The 15,297-nt window shown below is 40.3% G+C and overlaps 1 long non-coding RNA gene across 7 annotated transcripts in view; it reads right to left on the bottom strand.

Annotated features, from left to right (window-relative positions):
• Positions 1 to 15,297, bottom strand: part of LOC128118629 (uncharacterized) — a 68,182-nt gene that overhangs the window by 36,310 nt on the left and 16,575 nt on the right. For all 7 annotated transcript variants that reach the window (XR_008221277.1, XR_008221281.1, XR_008221284.1 and 4 more), the window contains 2 exons: positions 14,519 to 14,597; positions 9,070 to 9,782 (listed from right to left, as the gene is read on the bottom strand). This is a non-coding gene — a long non-coding RNA (uncharacterized LOC128118629). The remainder of the gene's footprint in view (positions 1 to 9,069; positions 9,783 to 14,518; positions 14,598 to 15,297) is intronic.

Raw genomic sequence — 15,297 nt, 5'->3', positions numbered from 1 at the left:
CTAAGTTAAATCAATATAGCAAGCATTTATAAGTAACATCATTAAGGCTATAACAGTTTGTGCTCTCTAGTCCTAACTATAAGTAAACTGAAGTTCTCTGGATGGTGAAACACCTGATTGTGAGCAGTTAATTTTTAAAAGACTAAGAATATAACTGAATGTGACTTTAGGGTATAGACTGCAAGCTCAGAATACGCTGCACAAATGCTTCAGACTATCACATGTGGCTTTCACATCTTACCTGATCAAACATCAGCTATAGTGGGGCCACTATGTTAGATATCATCATTTACATTGTATCATTCAATCTAATCCTCCTTCAGTCCTGTAGATGGCTGTTGCTAATTTGCTAATGAGGAAACTGAGATAATATGAAGGTAAGAGTTGGGTCTCTCAAACTTAGTGCTTCACATTTGAAGTCCTGTATGACTTTCCTAATCTCTTCCTGATTCCTTGATTTATAGGAAGACAATTATGTGTCAATTATATATTACTAATCTTGAGCTTTTGGATTTGCCTTTCTGCTAAGCATTGAAGGTAATTTTGCAAGCCAGTGTTAGAAGTTGTTGAATTCCCAAATGTTTCACAAAGACATTGAGCATTGACAGTTGAAAGTTTAAGCTATGGGTGGTGGAATATACCTGTAATCCTAAGAGCTCAGGAAGCTGAGGCAGGCAGACCACATGTTTAAGGCCAGTGTGGACACCTTACTGAGATTCTAATTCAAGGTGAAAAATAAAAACTGTTGGCAGTCAGAGAGACCGGAGACTCACCTCTAAGCTGCAGGCAGAAACAGCAAGAGAGACCTTTCTCTAACAATTTGAAAGGGGAAAAATAACTCCTAAAAAAATGTCTTTGACCTCCATACACACAAATCCCCAATCTCTCTGTCTCTTTCTATGTCTCTGTCTCTCTTTTTCACTAATAATAAATAATAATATTAAAAGTAACATTAAAAGAGACTAAAGATGTTGGCCCAGTGATGAAGTATTTACTTAGAACACACAAGACCCTGGGTTTAAAACTAAGTATCAACATTTTTTAAAGGAAGAAAGAAGGGAAGATAAAGGGAAGGGAAATGGAGAGAGGGAAGAAGTAGTGATGGAGGAGTGAGTAGAAGAGGGAAGAAAAGAAGCAGGATAGGATGAAACTGGATAAGGAGGGGAACAGGATATCAGTGAGGGATGAAACAGAGGGAAGGCAAAAAGGAGGAGGGACTAGGGAAGGAAGAAAGGGAAGGTCTAAGTGATACTATATACAAAGCACTGTTGGAACTGTTCCTAGATTTTCATACCCAGTGTGGTAGCCCACACTTGTAATCTTACTGCTGGAGGCAGAAAAAGATCCCTAGAGCCTACTGATCAGTCAGATTAGCCTAATCAGTGGGCAACTCACTCTCAAGAATCAAGGTAGAGGAGTACTGGGGTCTGACACCTGAGGGTGACTTCTGCCCTCCCCATGAATGTGCACATGCGCACGCACGCACGCACACACACACACACACACACACACACACACACACACACACACACACGAGGGAATAAAATGAAATTATGTTCTAAAGTGTTAAGAAAACAGATAAACAAATGTTTATGTTTAAAAAAATCTAGACCCATGACTATAATTCAGTAAAAACTTTAGAATTATAGGAGGATATGGTAAAGTAGAACAGAGTGAGTTTCTAGTTAGTCTCTATGATCTCCTGGTCAGCCCCTGTTTGGTATTCCCCATTTTGCCTTTTTCCTCCAAACAGTGAGGAACTCTTGTGACAACTGGGTTTGCATTTGTCTGCACTCTATAGGATTCCTGAAGAACACCAAAACTCTAACTTTTGCTCTTTCTCTGCTTTCTGATATGCCATTTGGGGTTTCTAATTTGAATACATCTAAACACTGCATAAAATAAAATTCAGGCTGTGCACTCACTTCCTTTTAATCCCTAAGAGCTATTTTCCTTCCCCGAGTTTACAGTAGCAGCCTAGAGGCCTGTTCACATTTACAATTTTATTAAATTAATATACATTCATGGAATCATTCACAAATGATTATTTTGGTATTTATAATATATAATTTGTTTCTTCTGAGAAAACATTTTTGCTTTCAACAAATAACTATGATAAAATACAATAGCATAAGATAGACTATACAAATAAGCTTTTCACTAAGAGGAAATAAAACACTTATTAAAAATATGGACTTTTCCACAAGAACTTCTTAAACATCCTTTCTAAAAAGACAATGTGAAGGCATTTTGATATCATTAAAACTTATGGAAGCTTAAACCAAAATAATATTTGATATGAAAATGGTTAGTTTGGTTGTTTCTAGCTTCAGATTCATTGATAGCTTATTGTTTGGGCTTCTAGCTATGGCCTACTTTTTATTTTATGCTTTATTATTTATAAAATCCTGTAGAGAAGCACTATTTCTCAAAAAATAATAGCAAAGATTTTTATTCCAACTATACTAAAAATTGACTTTTAGTGAATGTAAATTTTAGATCATTACTTTGAGAGTGATTGAGCATGCTTGGTAGAATTGGTAATAGCGAGAAGGTGCAGTGGTTGGGGAAAAGTAAGACAGTGAATATAGGAGTCAACAAAAGAAACCAGGAAACAAATCACAGTATTGTAGAATCCTTTCTGTTTTATTAATGTGATAGAAGTCATGGTGTGTGTGCAGGGGTGAGTGGAAATGACATAATCTTAAGTACATTTTCAAAGACTCCTTGTGGTGTTTGAATGAGAATGGCCCTCAGAGGTCATAGTTTTAGATATTTGGTCCCCAGTTGGTAGAACTATTTGGGAAGGATTAAGAAGTATGGCCTGGATGGAGTAGGTGTGGCCTTCTTGTAGGAAGTATATCACTGGTGGTTGGCTTTGAGGTTTCAAAAAGCCCATGCCAGGCCCAGTCTCTCTCTCTCTCTCTCTCTCTCTCTCTCTCTCTCTCTCTCTCTCTCTCCCTCTCTCTCCCTCTCTCTCTCTCCTGCCTGTGGATCAGGATGTAAAGCTCTCAGCTACTGCTTCAGCACCATTTCTGTCTGCTTCCTGCTGTGAGGATCATGGATGGTTCTCAACTGTCCTAATGCTCTAACTCCTTAATAGATTTCCTCATGTTATAGTGCCCCTCAGCCATAAAATTATTTTTGTTACTACTTGACAACTTTAATTTTATTTACTGCTGTATAAATATCTGTGTTTTCTGATGATCTTAGATAACCCCTGTGAAAGGGTCATTGGAGACATGTTGAGAGTCACTGGACTAATCCTCTGAAACTGTAAGCAAGGCTCCAACTAAATGCTTTAAGAGTTACCTTTATCATGGTTGTCATGGTGTCTTTTCACAGCAATAGAATAGTAACTAAGACATTTCTCTAGGTGCTGCTCCTTGAATACTGTAGATTGAGCAATACTGAAATGAGTGCAGTGATTGTGGTAGCTTGAGAAAGGTGTGGTCATATCATAGAGCTGTTACATCTTCAGCAAAACACCCAGTTTTGCCTGCTATCAGTATTGTATACTATTTACTTTATCATTTAGGTTTTTTGTGTTGTACACGTCACTCTTATTTTTAATTTGTACTTAAAAAGTTTTTTTTGCATACATTATATTTTGATCCTGTCTTTTCACCTTCACCAGCTCTTCATTCTCTGAACACATGGTTGTATGAACATAGATGTTTCTTTGCATCATTTGAAAGTGTGTTGTAGTCAACATACATAATGAGCCTTCCAAAATCTTCATTGTATAGTTTCATGTTTCCTAAAATCATCTTGAGATACTGGATGGATGCTACATCACCACAGTGTAATTATTAGCTTTGGCAAATTACTGTCAGTAATCTCTATTGTGTATTTTATTTTTTAATGCTATTAATTGAAATAAAATTGTTTTCCTCCTTCCTTTCTTCCCTTCATCTATTGCCAGCTACTCTCTCTCAAGCCCCTTTCAAGCTTATAGCCATTTTCTTTATTATTGTTACATATCACACACATACATACTCACACATACACACACACACACACACACACACACACACACACACACACACACACACACACCCAACTTGCCAAATCTGTTTTTGTTGTCTGTGAGTATTGAATCTTTGACCTGAGGGGAATGTTATAAAGAACATTAATGGAGCCAGATACAGTGGCACACTCCTGTAATTCTTATAATTAGGAGACTGAAGAAGCTTCCTAAATTTGAGGCTAGCCTGAGTTATATATCCAGATTCTGTCAAAAAATAACTAAATAAACAAATAAATAAATGAATAAAATTTCTTGGTTAATGGACAAAATTAAAATACAAATGATAAATTAAATAAAAGTAGATTATTGTATGTGAAAGGGAGGTCAGCCTTCCCATAATCTGTACAGGACATACCCAGACACCACATTCTCAGTGTAATGGAGATTTATTACCTTGGAGGAGGAGAAGAAGGCTACAAGGGCAGCAGCAGCAGAATCAAGCAAACAAGAAAGTAAGAACAAGAGAATCAAGAGAAGGTGTTTCTGCAGAAGTAGGATTTTAAGGGGGGAAAGGGGGAGTCTGTACTAGGGTGAGTTGGTAAGTCCTGATTGGACATACTAGCCAAATAATGAATTCTGATTGTTGAACCATGGTATTTTGTCTCAGAAATGAGTCAGTGGCCAAATAAGTGAATAGTCCTTGGGGGCTAGCTTTAGGAATGTAACAGTTTTTAGTAAGGACAGGAAAGGGTGTAAACGGGCAAAACCTGTCTGCAATGTTTGCCATGCTGAGGTCTGTTTGCTATGCTTGCATCTGTTAGAGGCCCTTCATTTCCACCTTTTGTATTATTATTGGGTCACTAGGTGTTAGTTAAGTGTGACTCCTTCTCTCTAGCTGCTTCCTGCTAACATCTGGGCATTGTTGTTAGGGACCCAAGACAGTTGGAATGTTGGTCAAGGTTGGGAAGAGCAGGCTGTATCAGTTGATGTCCAGGTTCTGCCAGTCCATCTGGGGCTAGGGAAGTGTAGGCAGCATTGGAGCAGTTTGTGAGACTGTACCAGGATGTACCAGCTGGGCTGGCACTGGAGTTGCTGGAGCAGTCTGCACTTGATTTGAAATCTATTGGGACAGTTAGACTAAAAATATATAAAGTCAAGGAGTTTAGGGAAATTTTTTTTAAAATCTTGGATGTACATTTGAAACTTTTAGGATCATGTTCCTGGTAGTTGGGAAAGGTAAGTCCCAAAACCAGGGAAAGGGGAAGAGATCCCATGGAAATGGGAAGAGATCCCATTCTCAGTAATAGACAGGTAGAGAAATTTAGGCTGCTGGTTGACAGGAGTACTTACCTGGAATACATTGTACCTGTGACAGTTCAATTTCCTGAAGCTTATCAGAATTTTTAAGTTGATAAAAGAGATACAAGTTTTAGATATGTTAGTATTACCATTGTTTGTAACCTGTATTGAAATTTACATTGTAAAAAGGGCAGTAGGTTTAAGTCTTGGAGTCATAGTCCAAATTTGGGAACCCAAACAATAGCATAGAGAGAAGGAAAAAAAATCTGAAACAACTTTTCATATACCTTAAATTACTTTCTCATACTCATACCTCAAATCACTTCCTCAGAACTTCACAACTTACTTAAGCTTTCATATCCTCAGATCTTACATCTTGCATTTACAAAATTTTTTAAAAATATTTTTTTTAATTTAATTAATTTATTTTATATCCTGACTATACTTTCCCCTCCCTCCTCTCCTCCCATTCCCCACTTTCTTCCATCCCCTATATCCACTCCTCTTCTGTTTCTGTTCAGAAGGGGGCAGACCTCCCATGGGATTAACAAAGCATGGCATATCAAGTTGCAGTAAGACTAAGCATCCCCCCTTGTATTAAGGCTGGATAGAGCAATCCAGTATTAGAAGTAGATTCCCAGCCAAAACATTAGGGACAGTCCTTGCTCCTTATTAGAATTCCCACAAGTAGATAAGCCACACAACTATCACATATATGTAGAGGGGCTTAGTTCAGTCCCATGCAGGCTCCCTGGTTGTCAGTTCAGTCTCTGTGAGCTCCTAGAAGCCCAGGTTAGTTGTTTCTATGAGTTTTTTTGTGATGTCCTTGACACCTCTGGCTCCTACAGTCCTTCCTCCCCCACTTCTGCAGGATTCACCAAGCTCTGCCTAATGTTTGTTTGTGGCTCTCTGCATCTGTTTTGTACCAGTTGCTGGATGAAGCCTCTCTGATGATAATTGGGCTAGGCATCAATCTATGAGTACAGTAGAATATTGTTAGGAATCATTACATTGACATTTTTTTTCTCCAGTACTATTTGGATGGTCTCTGGGCCATCCAGCTTCTGGTGCTAGCACTCCAGGTAGTGTCAGGGAGGGACTCTTTCTTGGGTCATGGGGTCTCAGGCTAGATCAGTTGTTGGTTGGCTACTCCTACAATCTCTGCGGCATCCTTACCCCAGCAAATCCATAGGCTGGACAGACTGTAGGTTGAAGGTTATGTGGCTGGGTTGGTGTCCTAATTCCTCTACTTGCCTGGTCACAAGGAAATAGCCAATTCAGGCTACAAATCCCATTTTGATAGGAGTCTTAGCTAGGGTCATCCTTGTAGATTCCTGGAGTTTCCCTTGTACCAGGTTTCTATCTGACCCTTAAATGCCCTTCTTTCCAGTCATCTCTTTCAGTATTCTCACCATTCATTCACCCCCCCCCCCAGATCCCTCCTGTTCACATCCCTACCCACCCCCAGTCCACCCATGAGATTTCTTCTATTTCCCCTTCCCAGGGAGATCCAGGCATTCCCTCTTGGGCCCTTCTTGTTACCCATCTCTTAATTTGTGGGTTGTAGCACAGTTATCCTTTATAGCTAATATCCACTTATAAGTGAGTACACACTATTTTTGTCTTTCTTGGTCTGGGTTACCTCACTCAGGATTATTTTTTTTATACTTCCATGCATTTGCCTGCAAATTACCTGATGATGTCATTGTTTTTAACATCTGACTAATACTTCATTGTGTAAATGTACCACAGTTTCTTTATCCAATCTTTGGTTGAGGAACATCTAGGTTGTTTGCAGGTTCTGTCTATTATGAATAATGCTGCTATGAATATAGTTGAGCAAGTGTCCTTGTGGTACAATTGAGCATCCTTTGGGTATATGCCTAAAAGTGATATAAGCTAGTCTTGAGGTAGATTTTTCTGAGAAAACACCATATTGATTTCCAAAGTAGTTGTACAAGTTTGCATTCCTACCAGCAATGGAGGAGTGTGCTTCTTGTTCCACACCCTCTCCAGCATGAACTATTACTTGTGTTTTTTATCTTAGCCATTCTGAGAGATGTAAGGTGGAATCTCAGAGTCATTTTGATTTGTATTTACCTGATGGCTAAGGATGTTTCTAAGCCACTTGAGATTTTTCTGTTGAGAAATCTATGTTTAGATATGTACCCCCATTTTTTAACTGGATTATTTGGGTTGTTGATATCTAGTTTCTTTAGTTCTTTATGTATTTTGGAAATTAGCCCTCTGTTGGATGTGAGGATGATGTGAAGATCATGTGGGGAGCCATCCCACCCCCACTATTCCCAAGGGTACTCTTGAATAGGAGCAACAGGAAATATTAGATAGAAGTATAGAGGGGAAAGAAAGAGATAGAAAATACAGGATAGCCTTAGGAGGGCCTGGATCCTAATCCATAGCGCCCTGACTGTCTCTGTCAAAAGGTTTTTAAAGGAATGCCAAGGGGTAGAGCAAAAGACTTCCCCCCACCAGCACAGTCAAGTGCAGAATATATTAGACACCTGGTACTCAGGCCCATGGTCCAATCATCCTCTTTATGCAGATCTGCTGGACAAAGCCACTAGGAAACCTAAATGGGCCCCAACAAGTCCTTCCTTCTTAATATATTTAAAAAAAAACTCCCCATTAAGGGCTCATAGCAATCACCATAGCTGTCATGCCTCCCAGTATAAGAGTAGAGGATGATAAAGACAGCATTTCTTTTTTGGAATGAGTCTAAGGTGACTACATCACTCTTAGCTGCATCAAGCCCTTTAACTCAAAAACCTCTTGATGCAACCGCATCAAACTTAAAGACTCCCTTGGCTTCATCATTAACATTAACAGGTTAACATAATTCTAACATAAATATTGATATATATATATATATATATATATATATATATATATATAATTACAATCCTCTCAATCTTACATCTTAAAGCAAACTCTTAATAGAATCATTTGAATTTCTTGCTAACAATATATAGGATAAACTTTTGATATATTCACATCAAACTTAAATACTTCCTTAACCTCACCAAATCATGGTGCCTCAATATCAGTAGGTTAACATAATTCTAACATTAACATTACTATACACAATTATAATTCCTACAAAGCTACATTCAAAAGAAATACTCTCAATATAACCATTAACACTTTAAAAACTTTCCAAAAGCAATGTCTTAATAGACATTGATATTTCCCAGTAGATTTAATTTTAAAAATATTTTCTTGTTACTTGAGTGAATTAATGTTATGTTTATATAGTTATATTAAGAGATTGCAATCAATTCCCCCTTTTCTTTATAATTTTTTAAACCCAAACTTTTTATTTAAACAATTCCGTTTTTAACACAAAACTAGTTCATGAATCATCATAATTAATAGAGTCTATATGCAAAAGTATCATTGCAATGAAATCATTACTGTCCATTTCATTTAAGTCCTAAAAGTACAAAAGAATAAACTCTGGTACCAGGTCTAGAAGTTCCTTTGAGTTCTCGAAATCAGGTCCTAGCTCATCAGCTGCCCTTAAGTCTTTGTATAGCAAAGAGCTCCAAATATGAGGAGTCCTATAACCAAAACTTTTTTTCAGTTCAAGTTAGCTTCTCTGAAACTTTTGCTCTCAGCTACCACTGTACTTTGCAGTCTGTAGTCTTTCATAACCAGATTGTTCCTGGACCCCTGTGTCCTGAGGCTAGAGAGCTTTCAATCGCTTCATGCCACATTCCAGCTGCTACAAGCTGAGCTGTGGCTTTCCCATAGCAACCCTGGCTCTGGAAGGGTCCCATTACCTGCTTTGCCGATGGTCCAGTGCTCAGCATCCCGGGTCCTGGAATCTTCCATATGTTGTCCTGTTGCACTGCTGAATGTAGGCCCAGGGCAACTCCATGGTTCCAGCCACATCTTGTTGCTGGGAGCTCAGCTGGGTTTCAGCAGCTCCTGCAGAACCCCAGTCTGGCTGTTCAGCCTGGAGCATTCAGCAGTTTCCACAGAGCCCCAGTAAGACTGTTCAGCCTGGAGCACTCAGCAGTTTCTGCAGAGCTTCAGTAAGACTGTTCAGCCTGGAGCATGGCTCTCACCTCCAATTCTTCTTGGGTTCCCACATGTCTCAACTGCTCATCCAGCACTGACACTGCTTCTCTGCTCCTGGAAGTAGTCTGGTTTTAACAGTCTCCACTGCTCACCACTGCTCACTGTTCACCTTTCCCACAGAGCTGCAGCCTGCTGTTCGCCTCTCTCATGGCATGGTGTCTCCACTCAGTTCCTCACCATGGCTTCCTCTTGGTAGAAATCTTGCAGAACCTTGCTTGTCCTGACACTGCTTTCACTGGCTCTTGGTGTCTGCTGCTTGGGAACCTATGACACTCCATGGGTTGCGGATACCTGGCTGGAGCAGCCGCTCATGCTCTGCTGCTCTTTTCTGAAGCTGGCAGTCTCTGAAGCTGTTTTATTCTGTATGGTGTACCCAGGGTCCAGGGACTTAGCTACATCCAGCATGGGATATCTGAGGGAAAAAAAATCAATGTACACTATGTTCTTATGTCTGTTAACTTTATTCCTCTAAGACAAAATTCTATCAATACAGCTATAGCTCCGTCAAGCGTTCAGGGCAGGAACAACTCTGGACATACCAAGCTCTGTATCTGTCTACTTTATTTCTCTGGGATGAAATCCTGTCTCCATAACTGCAGTTCCATCCAGCTCCCTAGCTCATAGTCCTGCTAACAACTAAACTCCTATGCTTTCAGCCTCATCTTCATCCTCTGTATCCTCTCTCTCCATCTCTGCTACTCTCTACTCCTGGCACTCAGAAAACTCTACCCGAGATCTGCTTACCCTCTATGGAACCTCTGTCATCCTCTCCTCTCTTGCCATGTTGTTCTGTCCCTGTCTACAAAAAATGCCTGCCCTGTCCTGTAGCACACTTATAAAATAAACATACAGCCGCTTATATTTATTTAAACTGCTCGGCCATTAGCTCAGGCCTACCAATTGTTTAACTCTTACTCTTATACTCAGCCCATTTCTGTTAATCCATATTTTGCCACGTGTTCCATGGCTTTACCTGCTGCTTTTACATGATTCTCCCTGGACAGCAGGCTGGCATCTCCTCCTCTTCACCTTCCTGTTCCCCCAATTCTCCTCTCTGCTAGTCCCCCCTATACTTTCTGCCTGGCTACTGGCCAATCAGTGTTTTATTTATTCACAACATACAGGACATCCCACAACAATTTAGGAAATACAAATAAAAGTAAACTGTTAGTTATCAAACCCAAAAAGAGAATGAGAAGAAACTCTCATCCAGAGGTGCTGGCCAATGCTTCTCAGTTGTTGTTTAGAAGTGGAGATACAATGCTAACAGAGGGGCTTTGCATTGCTTCAGGGGATCTTTGTGCTAGGGTGATTATGAGTGACTTTTTTATTCTAATCGTTGCCCACCCAGAAACAAAGCCCCTGATGCCTCAGCTGCATCTTCAGCCTCAACCAAAATGCTTGGCTTTATTGCTTCTACCATACTTCCTGCCCCATTCGACTCTCTGTGACTCTCCCCGTGCACTTAACCGCATTTATGGCTAGGTCTTAGCTGCAGGGGGATTTCTGGTTCAGGTCCAAAGTAACTGTTGTTTTTCCTGGCTTGAAAGAAAGACAGAATTTAGCAGAGAGGTTTTGCCCTGTTCCAAGATGTTTGTTTTGTTTTTTTTTTTTTTTTTTTTAGAGCAAATCATAGGTGATTTCCTATACTAATATTTCCAGGTGATTCTTATTTTTGCATTTATAGAAAGAGGATCTGAGAGAGAAAATTCTGAAAGCTTTTTAGAGAGAGATTTTACTATATTTTTTTCTAAGAAAGCTTTCAGTTTTTGAGAAAGACCATCAAGTTTTTCCAAAACTCCTTTTTTTTTGTTTTGTTTTTTTTTCGAGACAGGGTTTCTCTGTGTAGTTTTGATACCTGTCCTGGATCTTGCTCAGTAGACCAGGCTGGCCTCAAACTCACAGAGATCCACCTGGCTCTGCCTCCCAAGTGTTGGGATTAAAGGCGTGCACCACCACCACCTGTCGAGTTTTTCCAAAACTTCTAAACTTTGACTTCATGGCCAAACAGAAACTAACTCTGTTGGCATGATGTTTCCATATAGAGTGGCAGTACCAGCAGAGTGAAAGTTTTATTTCACTCGAATTCACCTGAGGGAAAATTCTCTCCTCTGCCACTTGGGACCAAAAGCTTCCCATAGGAATTTTTTTCCTGTTTTTTTTCTCTGATTTTTCCCAGTTTGCTTCCATAGCTTCATAGTTATAAAATTAAAGACACAGTTCTCTGTGTAGTTGCTTATCTTATTTTACCCTAAGTTTTTTCTTTATGCAATATTTTATAGGCTACTTTTTTAAAGTTTTTTGTATTATATTATATTATATTATTGCATTTTATCTTCCTTAGTTTTTATAGATAGAAATTAAGAGAGAGATAGAAAAAAAGAAACCTTGATAGAGAAGATTTTATGCTGCAGCCTTATATTTGGACATCCTTCTAGTCCCTTTTTATCTTTTTCTACCAAGGATAAAACCCCCTGCCTCATTTTATTTTGTTTATTACAAAACCAGACCAGTCCAACTGCTTTTTGGCAGGGTCTAACTCCTACATTTGCCAAGTACTCTGAAATTTTTATGTTTTTTTTTCTTTGTTTTTGTCCCTGTTTGGGCATCATCTGTGGGGGGCCATCCCACTCCCACTTTTCCCCAGGGTACTCTTGAATAGGAGCAGCCGGTGGTGGTGCATGCCTTTAATCCCAGCACTCGGGAGGCAGAGGCAGGCAGATCTTTGTGAGTTCAAGGCCAGCCTGGCTACAGAGCGAGATCCAGGAAAGGTGCAAAGCTACACAGAGAAACCCTGTCTCGAAAAACCAAAAAAAAAAAAAAAAAAAAAAAAAAAAAGATGAAGAAGAAGAAAGAGGGGAAAGAAACAGAAAATACAGGATAGCCGCAGGAGGGCCTGGATCCTAATCTATCAGGTTCTGACTGTCTCTGCCAAAGGGTTTTTTAAAGGAATACGAAGGGTTGGAGCAAAAGACTTTCCCCCAGCACAACCAAGTGCAGACCATCTCAGACACCTCGTACTCAGGCCTATGGTCCAATCATCCTCTTTATGCAGACTGCTGGGTAAAGCCACTAAGAAACCTAAATAGGCTTCAACAAGATCCTTCCTATTTTGTTGGCTGCCTTTTTGATCTATTGATGATGTCCTTTGCCTTACAAAACCTTTTTAGTTTCATAGGGTCCCATTTATTAACTGTTGAGCCTAAGTTATTGTCTGCACTATTGGTATTCTTTCTAAGTAGTTGTCTCCTGTTCCAATGCATTCAAGGCTATTTTCCACTTTATCTTCTGTTAGATTCAGTGTATCTGGATTTATGTTGATGTCTTTGATTTTTTTTTCTAGTTCCATGCATTTACCTTCAAATTTCATGATGTTACTGTTTTAACAGCTGAGTAATACTCCACTGTGTAAATATGTCACATTTTCTTTATCCATTCCTTGGTTAAGGAACATCTAGGTTGTTTCCATGTTCTGGCTATTATAAATAAAGCTGCTATGAACATAGTTGGGCAACTGTCGTTGTGGTATGATTGAGCATCCTTTGTAAAACTTAACATTTTCTTTGACCAATGAATCTATTTCCTCTATGGCATGTTCAATGCCTGATATTCTCTCTTCTATCTCTTGTATTCTGTTAGTGATGATTGCACATATAGTTCCTGTTTACTTACCCAGATTTCCCATTTTCAGAATTCCATCAGTTTGTGTTTTCTTTATTGCTTCTATTTCCATTTTCAGGTCTTGAACCATTTCCTTCACTTGTTCATTTTTTTCTTGGCTTTCTTTAAGGGATTTATTGATTTCCTCCAATTTTGGGGGCATGTTTTCCTCAATTTCATTAAAAGATATTTTTTTTATTTCCTCATTAAGGACCTCTATTATTTCTCATAAAGTTATTTTTAAAGTTATTTTCTTCTGCTTCAGCTGTGTTGGAATGGTCAGGTCTTGCTGTCACAGGATAACTAGGTTCTGATGCCCTTTCTGTTACTGACTATTGTGGTAGTTTGAACATAATTGGCCCCATAATCTCATAGGGAGTGGCACTATTAGGAAGTGTGGCCTTGGTGAAGGAAGTGTGTCACCCTGGGGTGGTCTTTGGAGACTCCTATGCTAAAGACACCATGAAGTATTTTAGTTCATTTCCTATTGCTTGAGGATCAAAGATGTAGAATTCTACAGCACCAGGTCTGCTTGCACACCACATACTCCCACTCTCCATGCTCCCTGCCATGATGATAATGGATTAAACCTCTGAAACTGTAAGCTGTCACCTCGATTAAATGCTTTCCTTTATAAGAGTTGCCATGGACATGGTGTCTCTTGACAGCAATAGAAACCCTAACTAGACAATTGTGTTCTTACACTGACATTTAGGCACCTGGATTTGGTATAATTACAGGTGTAGGTATTGATTCCAGTGTTTGTCTTTGTTGGATGGGTGTTTTGTTCCTTGGTTTCTGTTTCCTCTCTGGTCTTCTGGTCTAAGTGACCAAGGATTCTGGTGACTGGCAAGTCTTCAAGTCCAGTAGGGTATCTCTGCTGGGGTTTTGAGGGCCTTGTGTTCCTTGATCTTGTCTGGCCTCTGATAAAGCCAAAATCTTTTTGGATCTGTAGATTCAGCCTGACATCCAGTATAGCCTGAGTCATCTTCTGGGGTACCCAGTACCAGCCTGGCTTCTGGCAAAGCTGCTGGGGCTGTTCTTCTGACTGGTGTGTATGGTAACCAGGTCATCCTCTGGAGTCTGCCAGAGTTGTGGGGAAGGGCTAGACATGGGCAGCATGATGAGGTTGGAGGAGTTCAGTGGAAAGTGTGGTTCTTGGGGGAGCAGCATCCAGGGGTTGGCAGCAGTCAAGCTGGCAGGCAGGTCACTCACCTACTTGTCAACTGGTGAGAGCTGTGAGAGTTGGGGGCAGGGCCTAGCAGTGGTGGTGGTACTGAGATGGGAGGGGGTAGGCCACAGGACAGGAGGGTCATTCACTGTTTCTGGCTGGTATTGTCTGTGCCTCAGTGGTGGAAGTCCACTGGGGTTGGAAGCATGGCCCAGCAGCAAGGCAAGGGATGAGCTGGGATGGCATAGGCCTGTGGAGGGGTCCCATGGGATAGTAAGCAGGAGGAGTACAGTTCCTCTGGCAGGCTGGTCACTCACCCATTCTGGCTTGTGTGGCCTGGGCTTGCTTGGCAGAAGTCTTCTGGGATTAGGAGGAGGTCCAAGCAGGTTGAGACACCTTGGGGAAGGTAACAGGGGACACAATCCAAAAAAAGTTACAGTTCCACTGGCAAGCAGGTCACTCACTGGTTCTGGTTGGTGTGGTGTGCACCTCAGTGCATTTGTGCATTTACAGACTTTTGTAGCTTACTTAAGCTCCCATCTCCTTAGACCTTTATAATTTTTATTTACCTGCCTTAAAACATTTCTCTTAGACTGTCATAACTTCAGACCTATATAACTTGGTGAGTGGGAAAAGTAATGGGTTGTATAGTAGAGGTAGAATTAGTTTGGTGACAGACATTGTAGCTTTGGGTTTGGCTTTGTAAAAAAAGGCTTAGGGTGAGAGTCAGATGTGTTTGGAGAAAGAACAGAAGGGATTTAGTATTAGAGTAAAATATTTGATCTAAGTAGCGAATGATGTCCTATATTGAAGGAAGGTTCAGTACGTTGTCATCTGGGTTATGTAGTAGGGTAGTCTTGAGGGAAGTGGGATGAGTCATAAGGGGTGAAAGGGTAGCTTGATGGGCTGTCATGTTGTCATGATATTGTATTTACAGTTAAGAAATGTGATGGTCCATGGCCCATGTTGCCACCAAAGGCCACATGGAAGCCCCAGGGTCTGGGCCACAACCTGTGGCCTTGTTGGTGTCCAAGGGCTGTGCTGCTACTGGAGCCACACTGATCTAAGTGGCCTGTGCTGCCACCCAGGGCCATAA

This window comes from Peromyscus californicus, unplaced genomic scaffold (genome assembly GCF_007827085.1).
Source record: "Peromyscus californicus insignis strain IS unplaced genomic scaffold, ASM782708v3 Scaffold_22__1_contigs__length_63687245, whole genome shotgun sequence".
NCBI classification, from domain to species: domain Eukaryota; kingdom Metazoa; phylum Chordata; class Mammalia; order Rodentia; family Cricetidae; genus Peromyscus; species Peromyscus californicus.
This window is presented reverse-complemented; position numbering and strand designations above follow the sequence as displayed.